An 18,585-nucleotide genomic window follows, 5' to 3' on the forward strand; every position below is an offset into this window, starting at 1 on the left:
TACACTATCAATTGTATCCCTACACCTGTCATTCATAATCACACTCCTTATGAGCGTCTGCATGGCACCCGTCCCCCTTACACCAACCTTAGGGTCTTTGGATTTGCCTGTTTTGTTCTTCTCCAACCTCATGAACGTACCAAACTTGAACCACGTTCTCGCCTTTGTTGCTTCTTAGGGTATGGCATTGAACACAAGGGGTATCGTTGTTGGGATCCTCTCTCCCAACGCCTCCGTATCTCTCGTCATGTCATCTTTTGGGAACACAAAATGTTTTCCTCTCTCTCTCTTTTCCGTTTGTCCGTTCCCTCACCCTCTCTGTTTTTTACTGACCCTTCCACGGATCTGTTCTCTGATGACCTTACTCCCTCGCCCTTGCCAGCCTCTCTCGAGTTCTCTGATGAGCTTACTCCACCGCCCCTGCCGGCCTCTCTCGAGCATGCCTTGCCTTCTGGTCTGTCCCATACCCCTGCTCACTCTGATGGTCCTGCTCTTGCTTCCTCGGGATCCTCCCCTCCTGGTGAGTCTCTTCCTCTGGCTCCTCCTGCCTCTACTCGACCACACCGGGTAACTCAACCTTCTACTCGTCTTCGTGACTTTATTGTTGGTTCTACTGCTTTTTCCACTTATGAACCGACCTCCTATCGTGAGGCTCGCTCTAATCCTCTTTGGCAGCAAGCTATGACTGATGAATTGCAGGCTTTAGACAAAACTCACACTTGGGACATTGTTGATCTTCCTCCTGGCAAGACTGCCATTGGTTGCAAATGGGTCTACAAAATCAAAACTTGTTCTGATGGATCTATTGAGCGCTACAAAGCCCGCCTTGTTGCAAAAGGCTTCAACCAAGAATATGGTATTGACTATGAAGAGACATTTGCTCCTGTTGCTCGTCTCACCTCTGTTTGCAGCCTGATTGCAGTTGCTACCTCCCGACACTGGGATCTTTATCAAATGGACGTGAAAAATGCTTTTCTTAATGGTGTTCTTCTTGAGGAGGTCTACATGCAACCTCCCCCTGGGTCTACTTATCCCCCTCATAAAGTCTGCAAACTTCAGCGTGCTCTATATGGTCTCAAACAAGCTCCACGCGCTTGGTTTGCCAAGTTCAGCTCCACTATGCATGACTGTGGTTTCACCTCCAGTTCTTATGATACTGCTCTTTTTATCCGCAACACTGCTCAAGGGACCACCTTGCTTCTCCTTTATGTGGATGATATGATTATCACCGGTGACGATCTTGATGGTATTGTATGCCTTAAACAGTTTCTTAGCCGTCATTTCGAGATGAAAGATCTTGGTCCTCTCAGCTATTTCTTGGGTCTTGAAATCTTCCATGATTCCACGGGGTCCTTTCTCTCTCAGGCTAAGTATACCTCTGATCTTCTCACTCGCGCTGGTCTTACGGATTGCAAGACTGCCTCCACTCCCCTGGAGTCCCAGAGTCGTCTTACACCTCTTGATGGCACTCTTCTCTCTGATGCTACCCTATATCGTCAGCTGGTTGGCAGCCTTGTCTATCTCACTGTTACTCGTCCTGATATTGCCTATGCCGTTCACATTGTCAGCCAGTTTATGTCCGCTCCTCGTACCCCTCATTATGCCGCCTTAGTTCGTATCCTTCGTTATCTCAAAGGTACCATGTTTCATGGACTTCATTATTCCGCCCACTCCTCTCTACAGCTTCGTGCCTTTTCCGATGCTGATTGGGCTGGGGATCCTACTGATCGGCGCTCTACTACAGGGTTCTGCTTTTTCTTGGGTGATTCTCTTATTTCTTGGCACAGCAAGAAACAATCTCTTACTGCTCGCTCCAGTACCGAGGCTGAATATCGTGCTCTTGCTGATACTACTCAAGAACTTCTCTGGCTTCGTTGGCTTCTCACTGACATGGGTGTTTCCCCCTCTGGTGCTACTGCCCTCTTTTGTGACAATCAAAGTGCTCTTCAAATTGCTCACAATGATGTTTTTCATGATCGCACCAAACACATTGAGATTGACTGTCATTTTATTCGTCAACACGTCACTCATGGTACTGTCCATCTCCTTCCAATCTCCTCTGCTGATCAACCTGCTGATATCTTCACCAAAGCCCATTCTCCTGGTCGCTTCGTTGAACTTGTCTCCAAACTCAAGTTGGTTGATGTTTGTCCTCCTTGAGTTTGCGGGGGGCTGTTAACATATGAATATCATATATATGAATATAATACTATATATGTCAGTATGTATAGATAGTATTAATATAATATGTATATATAATATACAACGATAGCTTTAGGTTGCTTTGCTTTAGGATTGCTTTCGGTCGCCACTAACTTTCGGCGTCGCTTTTCTTATTTTATTAATTTACATCATCATGATGTCTTGTATCCGAGCTCCTATATTAAGGAGTCTCTATTGTGTTTCTGATATAGAGTTAACATAACAGAAATATTACTCTCTCAACTCTCTCAATTTCTCTTTCAAATTTATTTTTAATTTTTTTTTGTTGTTTCTTCTCTCTCTTTCAGATCTAAATATTTATGCATGTGTATGTATAGATTATAGTTTGAAAGAGAAAAGGGTAATGTCACCAGATCTGCCCAACTCGTTTGCCCGACCGAAATCCGACCGCTAAAATCGGTTTCGAAGTGTGTGGTTTCGAACAACAATGCGGTCGAAAGCGGATGAAGAAATCTCTAGCCCAAGAGACTCGGTTTAGATGACGGGTCCATGACAAATTCGAGCCGACTCGACTTGTGAACACCCTAATTTATATTGTGTTCCCACCTAAGGGTGATGTGATAAAAGTTAAATATAAAACAGTAAATTATAAATATATCTTTTAAAATTTATTTAAAATATTAATTGTCTCTTATAATTATAGAAATTAAATCTCATTCTTTTTAATTTTTAATTACATAATAAATGATTATTTTTATTAATAAATTATTAAGTCAATAAATAATTTTAAATTATGTCAAAAATATATTTCAATTAATAATTATGATAATTTTATTATTGTATAGAAAGTATTTAATTTTTTTTTGTTAATTCAGTTAAATAAAAAATTCTAACACTAGGATATTTGTAAGTTTCAAAAATTTAAAAAAAAAAAATCATATTTTAAGTAAAATTTAAGAGGTGTATTTATAATTTACCCAATATAAAATGATATGTTTGATTCATATGAATTCATTATAGTCAAAAAGTTATTATCATGGTTCATAATTGCAAAATTACTATTGCTATATTATTTTGTTTAAATTTATTGTATTGAATTTCTGTAAATTTATAATTTTTCTTTACTATATAATATTTAAATTAAAATATGATTAATTTAAATAGTGACGTTGCTTTCATGGTATTTCCAGGCAATGAAATAGTTAAGCACGCTATTTTGACCATTTGAAAAAGAAAAAGAAGACTCCAAAAAAGAAAGGAAAAACAATAAATAAATGGTGATAGACTCGTGCGCAGTGACGGAGGCATAGTGGGCCCAGGGTCACGTATTTCCTGGGTTATGAATTTTTTTTTTTTTTCAAATATAATGAAAGTACTTTAAATAAAAAAATTAAAAAAAAATTATTTAAAGTGAAATATCAATAACATTTTTAAAATTATGAGAACAATAATAGTAGTTTTGATTGATGTTATATATACTAATTAATGTACTAACTAGTATACCAATTGATGATATGACATAATTTAAGAGGTTTTTGATATTTATAATGTGTTTAATGATTGGGATCAATAATAATATCATAACTAGTGTTAATACACTAATGTGTATATTTATTGGTGCATGTAACACCACCGTAAGTCATATTATTATCTATGAAAATTTCAATATAATGATGATATCTATCATTATTGACATGTAAACATAATTAATCCCAATAAAGATTTGAAATTTATTGAATTGTTAGTTATATTTAACATGTAGAGTTTATCCTTCATATGTTTCTTTACTATTGGTTAGTAATATCACATGTCAATGATGACGTGATATTACTATTACATTAAATTTTTACTCAAATTTTGTATATAAAAAATTACTTTATTATTATATAATTTATTTTAAAATTTATATCCATGACTCTTTTTTTTGTACTGTCCATAATACCTTAGTTATAAATAATATTAGTTTTTTTTTTAAGTCAATTATAAAAATTTATATAAAATACTTTCTGTAAATTTTTTTAATATTGTAATATGAAAGCAAAGCAACACAATTGGACCATTTCGAAAAAAGACGGAGATAGCGATAGCTGGTTATGGTCCGTAGACAAGTGTATGTAATTTCAGACAACATTAAAAGCGAAGCTATAGTAATATTTTCGACATTTTATAGGCGAATAAAGCTTGGTAATCCGAAAAAAATTGGCTTGAATAGCTCGACTATCTAAAACGACGACGTCATTTTAGATAGATTTATTTTTTCCTTCTTTCTTTTCCTCTTTCCCTATGTTTTCTCTATGGAACAAACAGAAGAGAAGATGAAAAAGAAAAGAAGTGAAGATGGAGAGGAGAAGAGAAGAGAAGAACGAGAAAATGCGAGGAGGAGCCAAGTTGCTCCAAATTTGTGTGGCTAGCAAAATAGATGGCCAAATCAGAAAATCTCTCTCAACAAAACAAAGGAACAAACATGGTACTCTCTCTCTCTCTCTGCAACCAAACCAAAGCCACTGAAACACAATCCTTTATGAAAAAACAATCACTTCCACTCTCTTTTTCTCTATCTTTTTCTCACTAGGTTATGGCCGCCCATCCATCCAAACCCAATGCTCAAAGAGAGAGAGAGAGAGAGAGCTGTGTGAGAGAGGGGAGCGTGGGTCTGTGTATGAGAAAGAGAGAGTGAGAAGCGTGGATGGAGATCACCATGGACGGAAAGGCCGAAGGAGAGGCCGAAACTAGATCTTGATTTTGGGTTTGGTTTTTTTGATTCTATGGGTTGATTTTGATTTTGATTTTGATTTTGATTTTGTTTTTGTTTTTGTTTTTGTTTTTGTTTTTGTTTTTGTTTTGATTTTGATTATATGGGTTTGGATCTTGATTTTTGATTGATTTTGTTTAGAACTCAAACCCATTTTGTACCCTCCATTTCCATCTACTTTGTTGAAGCACAAAACAAAAAAATCAAGGCAAGGAAGGAAAAGTTTGGAATTCTGTTTGAGAGAGAGAGAGAGGGGAAACTGAGTAGAAGGCAAGAAAAAAAAAAAGAAAAGGGACCATTCGAGCTTGATTTTTCGAGCTACGTAGCACGATTGTTTATAAGGGAAGCCACTATTGTTGCTACAGAACTATGGGCTATTTGGGTGGGCATTCGAACAATTTGGGAGACGGACTTTTGATTTGTAGACATCAAAATGGACTTTTAGAGTATCCGCATCAAACTAGTTAAAATCATTTTTTAACTAAATTAGTGATATTATTCATAAAAAATGGACGTTCATCAGTCTCGCTACAGTATCTCGCTAATTTATGATTGCTATAGTATCTCGCTACAACAAGCGAGATACTGTTCATCGCTACAACACGGAGATTAGTGTTACCGGATGTCTGTCCAGAAGTCCGGCCGGTCAACTGGTCAACGACCATTTATTTATTTATTTAAGAATTGTTTAGTTCATAACTCATCAATTTAATAAAAAAAGAAAGAATAATAAACACAATAAGTTAGAATAGAGAGTTTGATGCAGTAGGTACTAAAGAAGTGACTAGCTAAAATAATAAAATAGCTTTTTTAGCTATAATTTGACTAAAAATTTGAAGGGGGTGGTGTGGATGCTCTTAGAGGCTGTTCATGCGATACAAAGTCCGAGTAAAGGGGACCATAATTTCAACTTATGGCAGAGCATCTGAGAGCTGATTTCTCAAAACTGGACCTGCAACCTTAAAGCTGCGAGGCGCGATGCCAATGCTTGTGTTGATTGTTTGGCTAAGGAAGTTTGGGGTGATAGAGGAGGAGATTTGATTACGATAGATGTGAGATTAGCGGTGTATACAGATCAGATTAGTCTGATTTTAGAGTAAATCAAGAACCAAATGTAAGAATCGATTTCAAAAAAATTTGAACCGTAATTGAACTGTTAAAACTATGGAATCAAACCAGAACCGAACCATAGAAGTCGGTTTGATTCAATCCGATTTTACAATTCTAGAAATTTTATATAATAATAAATATGATATATTGTATATTTTATATTAGTAAAAAAATTAATGATAATTAATTTGGTTAAGTTGGTTAAAGTTTATCAATTTCACAATGAAAGTTAGTGTTCAAATCTTATAAGAAATGTTTTATATTTTAATCTTATATGAAAGTTTGGAATTCTGTCACGGTCTATTTCGGTTCAGAACTGTAACCAAAAGCTTGGAATTGAAAACCAGACCGATTTGAATGGTTCCACCATTTTCAGAACCAAAATCGAAATCAAAGTTAATAAAAACTAACCCAAATCAGCAACTTAGATCTAATTGGATCGGTTTGCTAGTTCCATCGATTTTTTTGTACACCCCTCTGTAGAACCCACTATAATGGTGTTTGTTTGCAAACTAGGTAAGGGGATTCATAATCCCTTAGGACTATGAAAGGCCTCCATAAGTGGGATTAATAGTCCCCTCGCATAGGAGATGGTATTGGAAAAACAACCCTCTATGGTATTGGAAAGACAACCCCTTGGGATTTGAGGGGAATTTATTGTTTTGCACTCTTATGATCTTACCTAATTTACTCTACTTGGTTAGTATGGTCTTTTCTGTACCTTTTTTTCTTTTTAAGGAAAAACTTTACTTTACTCTTATAGTTTGGACCATGTGCGGTTTACCCCCTAAACATTTGAAAATGATCGCATAACTCACTTGTGTTTATAGGCTGAAGTGCACCGTTAGGCCTGTTAATGATTGAATAAAACGACTAAAATACTCCTGTATTTTTGTCATTTATTTGAAAGACAAAGTGCACTTTAACCCCCTTGCGTTGTCTCCCATATACGATTTACTCTCTTAAAATTTGAAAATGAGCAAATAATCCCTTTATGTCTATCACATGTTTCACACTTGCTGTTAAGTTAGATAGAATGTTTAACAATGTTTAACGGTGCACTTCAGTTCACAAATCACGTGGAGGTTATGTAGTCATTTTTATACGTTAGGAAGGTGAATTGCACATGACCCAAACCATAGGAGATAAAGTAAAATTTGCCATTTTTTTTAATTATTTCACCATTTTATACCCCCACCATTTTTTTATATAAACATAATTTAATTTAAAAATAATTTTTAATATAAAAATATAATAGTATAATAATATTTATACCAAAAAGTAATATATTGAAATAATATAGTACCAAAAAATAATATATTTTTAATATTAAAATATGTTAAAAAATCAAGAGTATTTATAGAATTTCATATAATTAATCTCGTCATAGAATGACAAAACAAACATAAATTCTTTCTAATCCAGTAGTCATCAACAAACATAATTTTTCTTAGTCTACTCACTAACAATTCTTACACTGACAATTTCACCCAATCGAATTCTAAAAACAAACGAGGATAGTTTCTTTAAGCACCTCCCCACTTTTCCCCATGCGCTTTTGGTAGTTGCAAAAACAGTAAAAATTTTTAATTGATTTGGATTAGATTACTTTTTTATTTTTTACACGTATTTTTGTAATAAATAAAAAAAATCATTTGTTTTATGATATTTCTCAAAACAATCCTTAGTTTTTGTTTCCCTATTGGGCTTAGGCCCCCTTTATCACCTCTGAAAAAAAAAAAAAAAAAAAAAATCTCTATATGTCATGCTCAAGTAATATGTGTAAATTTTTTATTTATTTTTTCTTTTTTCTCTGTTTTTTGCTGGGGCATTACGTGTATTCAGATTGGAGGTGCAGGTAAACAGGGGGTTTGATTGACCACCAAGGATCCTCTAGAGTGAAATTTTCCTAAAGTTTCCTAAAGTGCTACAGTGTATGGTTGAGATTTATTGGCAAGTCACATCAGAAAAATTGATGTGACTTGCCAGTAAATCTCAACCATACACTGTAGCACTTTAGAAAACTTTAGGGAAAAATCACTCTAGAGGATCCTTGCTCTTGATTGACGGCTTGGCAAGGAAGGTTCGCTTGGCTTCTATTGCGCAAGGAGAAGCTCTAGCAATGCATCATGCATGTATTATGGTCACTATTTTTACCTTGTGATTGAGAGATTTTTAAAAAAAAGGGAAAAAATATATAAAATTAAGTGAAATATATATATATTTTATTTACATTTTACTTTTTTTTTATTTCCTTTTGTAATCATTTTCCAAATCCTCTAATTAAATACAATGTTAATTTGTCCCCGGTTGAAATTGAAGGAGAGACAACAAGAAGAAAAACAATTTGTGTGTTTCTGAAAAGGTTCTTCCATGAGATTGCGTGAAAATTGTGGAGGACATTAGATCTTTGTCAGTTTGAACATGTTTATCTTTTAAATAGCAATCTTGATAGAGAGCTCTAGAGCTGTTCTAAAAGCAGCATTAGTGAGCTGGCACTACATCAACAAAAAAAAAAAAAGATAAAAGACAACATAAAGAAAAAAAAGACAATTTAATGTTTTTTAAGAGCTCTTCTTTAGAGGTCTCAATCATTTTTTTTTAAATAGTGTCTTAGAGTAGCTAATGGACAGCTATTGAACGGCTTGAGCGTGCTTAAATGGCTCTATCTTTGAATTGGCTCTTGTTGAGTCTCTTTCTTTCAATTCTATATAATTGGAGTTATTTTGATTAAAAATAAATAAATAAATAAATAAAATTGTGGTTTTTGGCATTGATTTGCTCTAAATAATCTGACTTTATTACTCTGCAAATATCTTTTTGTGTAATAAAAAAATTGTATTATGTGATGTGACATGCTAAACATAATCAAACATCTTAGGCTTGGTTTGGAAAGTGGATTGGTTTTTTGATTTTTTGACTTTTTTAACTATTTTAGTCTGGGCTAAAAAATTTGGTTTGGGAAGGCCTTTTTAACTTTTTTGACTTTTTTTTGTGATAGAAGAGTGTAATGATTATGAGTTGGATGTGATGTTTTGTTTGTTGTGACTAAAATAGCCTATTTTGTTTTTTGTGGCTAAAATAGCCAAAAAAAACCTCAAATCTTGTTTCCCAAACGGTGCCTTAGATAATTTGTGTCATTTAAAGTGTCACATTAAAAAGCATTCAAATATAATTATCATAAATTTATTGAAGAAGGTTATTATATATTATCAGAATATTTTATTAAGATTTGTACTTGTAACTTTTAAAATAACATGTTGATTTTATTAAATTTTAATATAATGGGTGTCGTATATACACAATATTTATTTTATAAATAGATATTTACTGCATAAATATACATAAGAAATAAAATGAAACTCTCAAATAAATGAGGTTTTACAAAAAAATAAAATAAATGAGGTTCGCGCGTGCAACAAGAGATGTGATGCACCTGCAACTGGACCATGAAAGAGAGAGGAGTTCTATAAGAAATTAGGTGGGCTCATATGCCCAGCCCAACAAAACTATTAATATTAATATTAATTTAAAGATTAATTTAATTAAAAATTATTATCTTTTTACATCATAAATTTTATTATCTAAATTTTTTTCTAGCATATTTATTCTTCTAATTAAAATAAGGGTTTTTCTATTGGTGCCTTTGGATAAGAATTTTGTTATTGGATTATTTTTATTCTTGGTGTTGGATTTTAGAGCACAGAGGGTAATATTATTATTTTGCAGGGACTTTAGAATATTTTTTCTTTTTTTGGGGTGTAGGGTCTTCAAAGATTAAAGTGTAAAAATTTTGAGGACTTATTTTAATTTCAAAATAGAATTAATTAAGCAATTTTAAGCAAGAGAGTTTATTCAAAAGTTTTTCACAGCCCTTATAGAGCCTTTTATAAAGATAATTTAATTTTCATAGACTTTTTGTTAAGAGTGCTAGGACTTTGTATTTTTTTTTTCCTTTTTGTATTAAATTTTATTTTTATTGCCTGTACAAAAATATAAATTTAATTTGGACCTTTATATGATTGAAAAATAGTAAAGCTTAAGCAAGTGTTTCATTAGCTTTAAGACACAGCTCACCTTGCACACATCATGTTGTTCCTGAGATTGTTGGGCGTCCGTGTAGAAACACCAACTTCTTATCAAAATGGGGACACAATAAAGAGTTAGTGATTGAAACAAACCAGCATCCTCCGAGAAAAATAGCATACACATCATATTTTTGAAATTGATTTCTCTTCGGTCCATGATCCACTACAACAACAAAAAAAATAAATTCCGGTACCAAATGTACATCGTGAATATGATTCATAGAAAGTCATCGAAAGTCATTGAGTTAGTGATTCTACGATTCTACGACGCGCAAAGTATTATGATTAGTCATGAAAAGTTATTCACTTTTAACGGCATGCTATAGCATGTCGTTTAAAACTTTTAACAGCGCATCTTATACGTCATGTTTAATTTTTCTACAACTACTTTTGCACACCGTTAATTCAAGAGATAAACCATGACACACAATGCTTATCATTAAATATTGGGCAAATTACACAAATAGTCCATATAATTTGGGACTTGTGTCACTTTGATCATTGACTTTTCAATTGTGACACATTTGACCCTGAATTTTAAATCTTGTTCCAAATAAGGACAATTGAATATATAATTAGATTTTTCAAGGGTAAAATTGTCAATTTGATAAAATATAAACTAATTTGACAAAAATAAATGTCAAACAAATATTTTTGAATTTTTAAAAATTATTTCTACCTACTAAAAATAGAATTATGTAAAATTGATAAATCTTTCAAATATTTATTTATTTTTTTACCAAATTAATTTTTATTATGTGTTTGGATAATGATAATGTAAAATTAATCATGTAATTTTTATTAAATTTACATACTTTTATCATTAGTGAATAAAAATAATTTTGAAAAATTAAAAATATTTTTTTGACATTTATTTTTGTCAAATTAGTTTATATTTATCAAATTGACGATTTTACCCTTGAAAAATCTAATGATATTTTCAATTGTCCTTATTTGGAACAAGAGTCAAAATTCAGGGTCAAATGTGTCACAATTGAAAAGTCAGAGACCAAAGTGACACAAGTCCCAAACTATAGGAATTATTAGTGTAATTAACCCTTAAATATTTAACACAACAGCCTATTTTGCCCGTCGTAAAACATGTATAATTTTTTTTTTAAATTCAGCAGGTTCTATTTCACTTGTTCTGTACAATCTAAAAAAAATTACAAACAAATTTCACATATATATATATATATATATATGAGTATCAATTAACCACCAAAATATTATTTCAAATATCAAAAAAACTATTCATAAATTTCGAATATCTAAAAATTGTCTATACATTCCAAACCATTCAAAAACTATGTTTTCAAACATCAAAAATTGTCCTCAACTTCAAAACTGTCCAAAAAGTTCTAATTATAGATATTTAAGATAATAAATTTTCAATTTTGAAATCACTCTCTTGAAGGTGAAAAGGGTGCAGAAATATGTTGAGGCTCTTGATATGTTGAAGAACAAAAACTCAATACTAAAGAGCAACAAAAGTCAAATAATTCCCATAGTCACAATCATATTTCAACAGCAATAGGCAAGGTGTTCAGTTGGGCATTTGTGAGGCTGAGATGCTATGGTTGTTTGCCTACATGAGTGCATAAATATCAACTTGTATCTGATTTTGAGGTTGGGTAATTTGCTATGAACCACTGCCAGTAACTGAAATGGAAGAGCCAAAGCTATTTTTTGTGATAGTAGCATCCCCTAAGCCAAGTCCATAAAATTTTAGTGTTACCAAAAACAAAAATAATCATTAGTGGATGTTTGTTTCAATGAAAATTAATTTATACTTGTAAGATAAATTGATAGAGAGAGATACAGAGAGAATGAATTATGTATTGATTTATTTATGTATTGAATGTTATATGAATAAAGAGGTACACTCTCCGTTATATAGGAGAGAAAATTACAAACATCATCATGCCAAAAGTGGATCCACTAACCGAAAGTAAAGGCACTAATCTAAAGCCTAAAGCATTAACATAAAATATATTAACAGCCCCCCTCAAACTCAAGGATGATAGGCACTAACCAACTTGAGTTTGGAGAGAGTAACAAAACAGAAAAATAAACTGATAAAAATGGATAAGAGACACGGTATGGTCGTGTCAGACCGTTGTAGCAGACACTGTGTGGTCGTGTCAGACCGCTGTAGAAGACAGTTTATGGGGTCATGTCGGACCGGTGTAGAAGACAGTTTACGAGGTCATGCCGGACCGATGTAGCAGACACTGTGTGGTCGTGTCAGACCGATGTAGAATACAGTTTATGGGGTCATGTCGGACCGTTGTAGAAGCTGACCGGAATCAATATCGGGACAGTTTACGGGGTCATATCGGACCGTTGTGGTGGTGCACCAAGGGGGTGACTTAGGGAGTGCGCCATGAGCGACTTATACATGATACTGTGTATAACCCCCCCTCAAACTCAAATAGGTGTGAAGATAGAAACCTATTGGAGGTTGAAACAAAGGGATTGATAAAGCTGACCGGTGTAGAAGACACTGTATGAGTGTGTATATAGGCTGCCCAAAAGATATACATGGATATAGATATCGAGCCCTCAAAAGTCGTGCCCTCAAAAGGTGTGCCCAATCTTTCAAAAGGCGTGCCATCAAAAGGCGTGCCCGATGCATCAAAAGGCGTGCCAGATATGATGGCGAGGCACGTGAGTGCCTTGGCTGGCGTGCCCGTTTGTCGTCTGGCGTCAAGTGGCGCGCGATGCGCGTGTCTGCCTTGGCTATTTAATCAAGACGAAAGCTGAGGCTGAGGCAGAAGCTGAGACAAAAAAAAACTGAGAGAAACCTCTGAAAAAAAAAAACTCTTCCTTTGCTGAGAGAGAAACTCTGTAATATGCTGTAACACTCTGTTGCCCAGAAAATGGCTTCGTCTTCCCGTGGGCTGCTCACTCTCTTTCCCGACCTCAATAAGGCAACAAGAGAGAGAACTGGTGCGGTGGCCAGTGAACCTCAACCAAACACCTCTGTGTTTGCGCCGTTGAACTTTCCGATGCGGTCGGTGGAGCAAAAAATGGCGGTGTAAACTGATATCGAGGCCAATCAGTATACTCTGAAGTCATGTGTGGAAACCATGACGGCGGTCACAAACCTGTCGCACCGGCTGCAGAGTAGGACAAATGAAGTGCAGCAGTTAAACGCCCAGCTGGCTCTGCTCCAGCGCATGTATAAGGATGCGCGAGCAGAGATAAGTGTGCTAAAGGCGGAAAATAAGGAGCTGAAGCGGAAGGCCACCGTTATGTTCCGATTTGGAGGGCCGCCATATGCTGCAGTGGAGGAGCAAGGAGTAGTGATCATGTCCAGTGGAGTGGGAAACACGGAGGCAACACCGGCAAGGGCCGCCCAGGACGGAGGCAAGAAGAAGAGACCGGCGGTAGAGTAGAGAAGAAAAATCCTGCCTGTGGATGTGGTTGTGTTGTTTTGGTTTGTTTGTTTGTTTTTTTTTTTTTTTTTTTTTTGGAGAACTGTGATCAGGGTTGATCCCTAAGATAAATAAAACTAAGTTGTTGTGCAAATCTGTATAAATTTGGTTTGTTTTTTTTTTTATATAGATATATAGGAAAAACGAAAATGATAAAGACGGGGATAAGAAGAAAAAGACAAAGAATTTGTCAAAAGCTGAGGGACATGCCATGTGAATGGATTTTTTTTTTTTTTTCTATTTGTACAAAAAAAAAAGAAGATAAAATAAAATAAATAAAAGGGATAGTGGGATGACGGTGTGGTGTGAAAGTGGTGTTGTTTGAATAATAAAAAAATAAAATGGGTCTCTTTATGCATGTGCGTGTGTGTTGGGATGTGGAGGTAAATAAAAAAATATATATAGATAGAAAATAAAAGAAAATGGAAGGGAGTGGGAACACACAAAATAAATATATATATATATATATATATATTTAAAGTAAAAGAAAGTTGAGTGGGGGTGGTGGGTGGTGAAAACAATTATGGTGTGGGGGACAAAAGCGGCTAAGTTGGTGGGTTGGATAGAGAGAGAGAGAACTTCGAGATTATAAAAATCATTATAAAAAATCTCCAAGCCAAAGCGAAAGCATTATAAAAATCAACCATCCTCATGGGACCAAATCAAGAACTTGCTGAGCTGCAAGCAGATGGAACAATCAAAAGTTCACGACCCATCAAAGACCTCTGGTGGGTATGCGAAGTTGGGGTCTTGTAGTTCGATATGTAGCTGCAGGGACGTGGTTCATGGCAACACATGCAGGGTGGTTCACAGAGCCGATAACTCGCCTGGAAGTAGCTCGCTGGACAAAAGCCGATAGCTTGCTGCAATTGTTGAGAAATAGCATCCCATCTTAGAAAGCGAAGATCTGGAGGTCGCAGCTGGAAATGGTAGGTTTGATTGGGTCGCTGGAAGTTGAGGTTTGGGAGGTTGGGTCGCTGGAAGTTGCAGTTGGAAAGACCGGGTCAGCGAGAAGATGATAAATGTGATGATGGAGGTAAGGCAGCCAATGGTGGTCCACGGTGGTTCACAGTTGACGACGGTGGAGCAACAATGGTTCTCCGTCTGTGTGTGTGATGGCCGAGAAGAGGACTGGTGTGAGTTGCTTGCTGCTATGGCTTCTATGGGTGGTGGTGAGGATCGGAGTCTCTGCAAAGCGAGGGACTTGAGGCGAGTTCGAACACCAAGAGAGAACTGAGAGACTAGCCCATGTGTGTGTGTCTGTCTTTCTCCCTGAATTTCAATACACAGAGAGAGAGTTGAAGATGCAGCGGAGTGAAGGTATGTGTAGAAAACTCCAGCGGGCAGTGAAGGCAAGGTTGCCGGCCGACTGCCCGCCGGTGAGAAAGAAATATAGGCCTAAATCTTATAGCTCTGATACCATGTAAGATAAATTGATAGAGAGAGATACAGAGAGAATGAATTATGTATTGATTTATTTATGTATTGAATGTTATATGAATAAAGAGGTACACTCTCCGTTATATAGGAGAGAAAATTACAAACATCATCATGCCAAAAGTGGATCCACTAACCGAAAGTAAAGGCACTAATCTAAAGCCTAAAGCATTAACATAAAATATATTAACAATACTAATGACATGTAGACATTTAAAGCCAAAGCAAGCATATATTTATGTGCAGAGTAAATAATAGTGATAATAAACCGTACAAATGCTTCAATAGACCAAATTACCTTCTTCTAATGTAGGACAACTTACGAAACTTGAAAGCTGCCTACACAGGTTCTATAATTAATTTAGGACCTTCAAGAAGATGAGTACCTTTCATAGCCAAGATCTTCAAGAACAAGTGAGACAAACTCCCAAAACATGATTGGCCCCATATTAGTTACAAAATATGCCTGCAAAACCAACATGATATTGTAAATTTTTCAATTAAAACCCTTCAAATTCAGCAAGTGTCATTGCCCAACTTATGGGCAAATTACATAACAAAGCTTGACTATGCCATGTTCCTTTTTATTATTAATAAATTGCTCTACTTATACACACACACACACACACACACACACACAGATTTAGACGTTGGCACAACTAAAATTCAGTTCAGTAACTAAATAATTTTTAACCTATAGTAGAAATTAAAAAATGAATTTAAATATCACCTCCCCTGCAGCTCTCTCTGCAACTGTAGCCTCCGATGCAAAAGCTCGTTCAGCACATATATGGGCATGTGCCACGTTTTCAACATAAGTGAAATCGTACATGTTCTTGCCATTACCAGTGTACAAAGAAAACGAATGTTAAATTCTTTTCTTTTCTTTCCTTTTTTTTCTTTGTAAGTTAGATATCTATGCACACATAATTGTGCACCTCTCCTTTGGAGGTGGTACAACTACCAAACTACTAGTAAAATAAATGTTAGAATTCAAGAGTGTACAAAGGACAATACCAATAAAAATTGAAAAGTAAGATCACAAAAACATATGAAATACAAATGTTTTCAGTTAGTAACTGGTTTAGTATTTTTACAAAAAGAGAGAATGTATGCAGCACAAATACTCAATTTTCCATGCCCTAAGTGCACGAACACATACATTATGTCATTTATTAATTATATGGATTCAAATGATTAAGAACCTAGCTATCCACCAACTTGATATTGAATGAAACACATGAATTTCTAGAACATTATAAAACCAATATGTAAGGCGGTCACAACATGAGAAATTAAATAGACAAAAAACTTGGTTACCTTCGATTTCCCTACCCTCGAGCAGATACCAATGATGGAACAAGTAATTTATCACCAGGACCGAAAATGCTGCTAGGATGGATGTAGCATGTTAGAAGCCCATTACTACCATTTGACTTGATGACCAGCGCCTCTCCTTCAGCTTTAGTGGCAGAATATGTATCATTGTGTTGGAAAAGTTGCAGACACAAATAATTTTAATTCAAATGAAGTAAAGAAAATAGAAGAACAGGCAAAAGAAAAAGGAAAAGTTAGTAGACTGCAGGGGTATATAGATGATCATAAAGAAGGCATGTCAAAATGGACTGGCTTTATTTATTTATTTTTTTTTTCTCCCTGTTTTACATGTATACACGCAAGAGTGCTTGGTCATGGGTAAAGTAGACAAAATGAAAATGGAGAAAGAAACATAATGGAACCCAACACAAGTCAAATGGTACCTTGCATTGGCCACCTAAGAATTCTCTAGATAAAATGAAGAAAAGAAAGTACAAGATTCATAAAAAACAGGACAAGTACAACTCCATGTATTGGAACCCAAAACTTACACAGTGAACACATTAAGCCAAGCAAGCTACTTTCTTCTTCATTATTTCTAAAACTACAAATTACAAAGTAACTAAGGCACCGTTTGGGAAGAAGTTGGTTGGGCTTTTTTGGCTATTTTAGCCACAAAAAACAAAATAGGCTATTTTAGCCATAACAAATAAAACATCACATCAAATCCATAATCATTACACTCTTCTCTCACAAAAAAAGTCAAAAAAGCCAAAAAGCCAAAAAGTCCTTCCCAAACCAAGCTTTTTAGCCCAGGCTAAAATAGCCAAAAAAGCCAAAAAGCCAAAAAGTCAACCCACTTCCCAAACGGAGGTTAGAGCCTCTGTTTGGGAAGTGGGTTGGCTTTTTGGCTTTTTTAGCCTGGTTTGGGAACGGCTTTTTGACTTTTTGGACTTTTTTTGTGAGAGAGGATTGTAATGATTAGGGGTTGAATTTGATGTTTTGTTTTTTGTGGCTAAAATAGCCTATTTTATTTTTTGTGGCTATTTTAGCCCCAAACCAAGTTCCCAAACAATGCCAGAGAGAGATGCTGAATGATCAAACAGAAAATTAGAACACAAAGATAAGATTATCAATACAATATCAACATTATATACAACTATATTACATATAAACGAGAGAGAGAGAGAGACCTGAAGAAGGAAGAGGGAAGAGTAATTCTGAAATTAGAAGTTTGTGATCTTCAAATCAGTAATCACGATCGAACGTCAATCCCCCCAGCCCTAGCAGGGAACACTATCGATTTCCATACATACATACCTACAATAAAATAAAATAAAATAAGCCCAAATAAAGAAGAGAAAGATGAATAGTAGCTTAATCTAAGGTTTAATAGTGCAATGATCGGACATAAGCGTCGATAGAGAGAGAGAGAGAGACAGGAAGAGGAAAAAGAGAGAGAGAGAGAGAGAGAGAGAGGCGGTGAAGATAGAGAGAGAAAGTAGTACCTTCTTCGCTTTTCTCCTTCATTCAACTCTCTATCTCTCTACGATGAGACGATTCAAGCCCTTCTCTTCTCCTGCAATTTTGCTCCTTCAACCCTTCTTTTCCCTGTTCCCAGCAGCTCTCTATGTTCCTTCTGATTAGAAGTCAAACGGCTGGAACGGTGTATTTTGATATATTTATTTATTTATTTAAATATATTTTTTTACTGTTTGAAACTAGATTTTTTCATTTTGACGCCTATATTTTTTCGGTCATAACATTTACAACGTGTAAAGTGTAATATTTTTAATGACTGTTTTTTTACACGTTAAAAGTGGAATATTTTTAACGACTCGTATATGTGTGTTGTGTATAGTTGATATATTAACGGCATGTTATATGCATATCATAAAAAGTTTTATTATTTACTACTCACATTGCAAGTTGTAAACTTATCTTATTAACCAAGCTAAATAGATTTATAATTTATTAAATTAAATAATAGAACATCAAATAAATTCATATGTGATAAATGACATTTTAGAATATGAAACATGATTAACAGAAATACATTTTTAATCAAAATATTAAAAACAAGAAATCAAACCAAATTCTGTGTGATACCACAGTGTCCTTAAAATAGATTAGTTACCTTACCGTGGGTGATGGAGGAACGTCAACTTCTATCTCACAAGATAAGATACTTTAGACCGGCTAACCCAGAAGCACCTTCTGTTAGCTTTGGCGAACTGACAATGGCAACACTCTCTTAACATAGGAAGAAAATTATAGG

The 18,585-nt window shown here is 34.8% G+C and overlaps 2 long non-coding RNA genes across 2 annotated transcripts; both read right to left on the reverse strand.

Annotated features, from left to right (window-relative positions):
- Positions 1 to 11,623: 11,623 nt before the first annotated feature.
- On the reverse strand, positions 11,624 to 15,840 carry LOC114307114 (uncharacterized). The gene is made up of 3 exons (XR_014364662.1): positions 15,721 to 15,840; positions 15,377 to 15,456; positions 11,624 to 11,820 (listed from the first exon to the last, which is right to left on the reverse strand). It is a non-coding gene; the product is annotated as an uncharacterized LOC114307114 (long non-coding RNA).
- An 8-nt stretch (positions 15,841 to 15,848) lies between these two features.
- On the reverse strand, positions 15,849 to 17,948 carry LOC145789161 (uncharacterized). Its single transcript, XR_014364661.1, has 3 exons — positions 17,816 to 17,948; positions 17,501 to 17,627; positions 15,849 to 16,452 (listed from the first exon to the last, which is right to left on the reverse strand). It is a non-coding gene; the product is annotated as an uncharacterized LOC145789161 (long non-coding RNA).
- Between the last annotated feature and the right edge of the window lie 637 nt (positions 17,949 to 18,585).

The sequence above is a fragment of the Camellia sinensis genome, chromosome 3, assembly GCF_055761805.1.
Source record: "Camellia sinensis isolate YWXY chromosome 3, ASM5576180v1, whole genome shotgun sequence".
Lineage (NCBI taxonomy): Eukaryota > Viridiplantae > Streptophyta > Magnoliopsida > Ericales > Theaceae > Camellia > Camellia sinensis.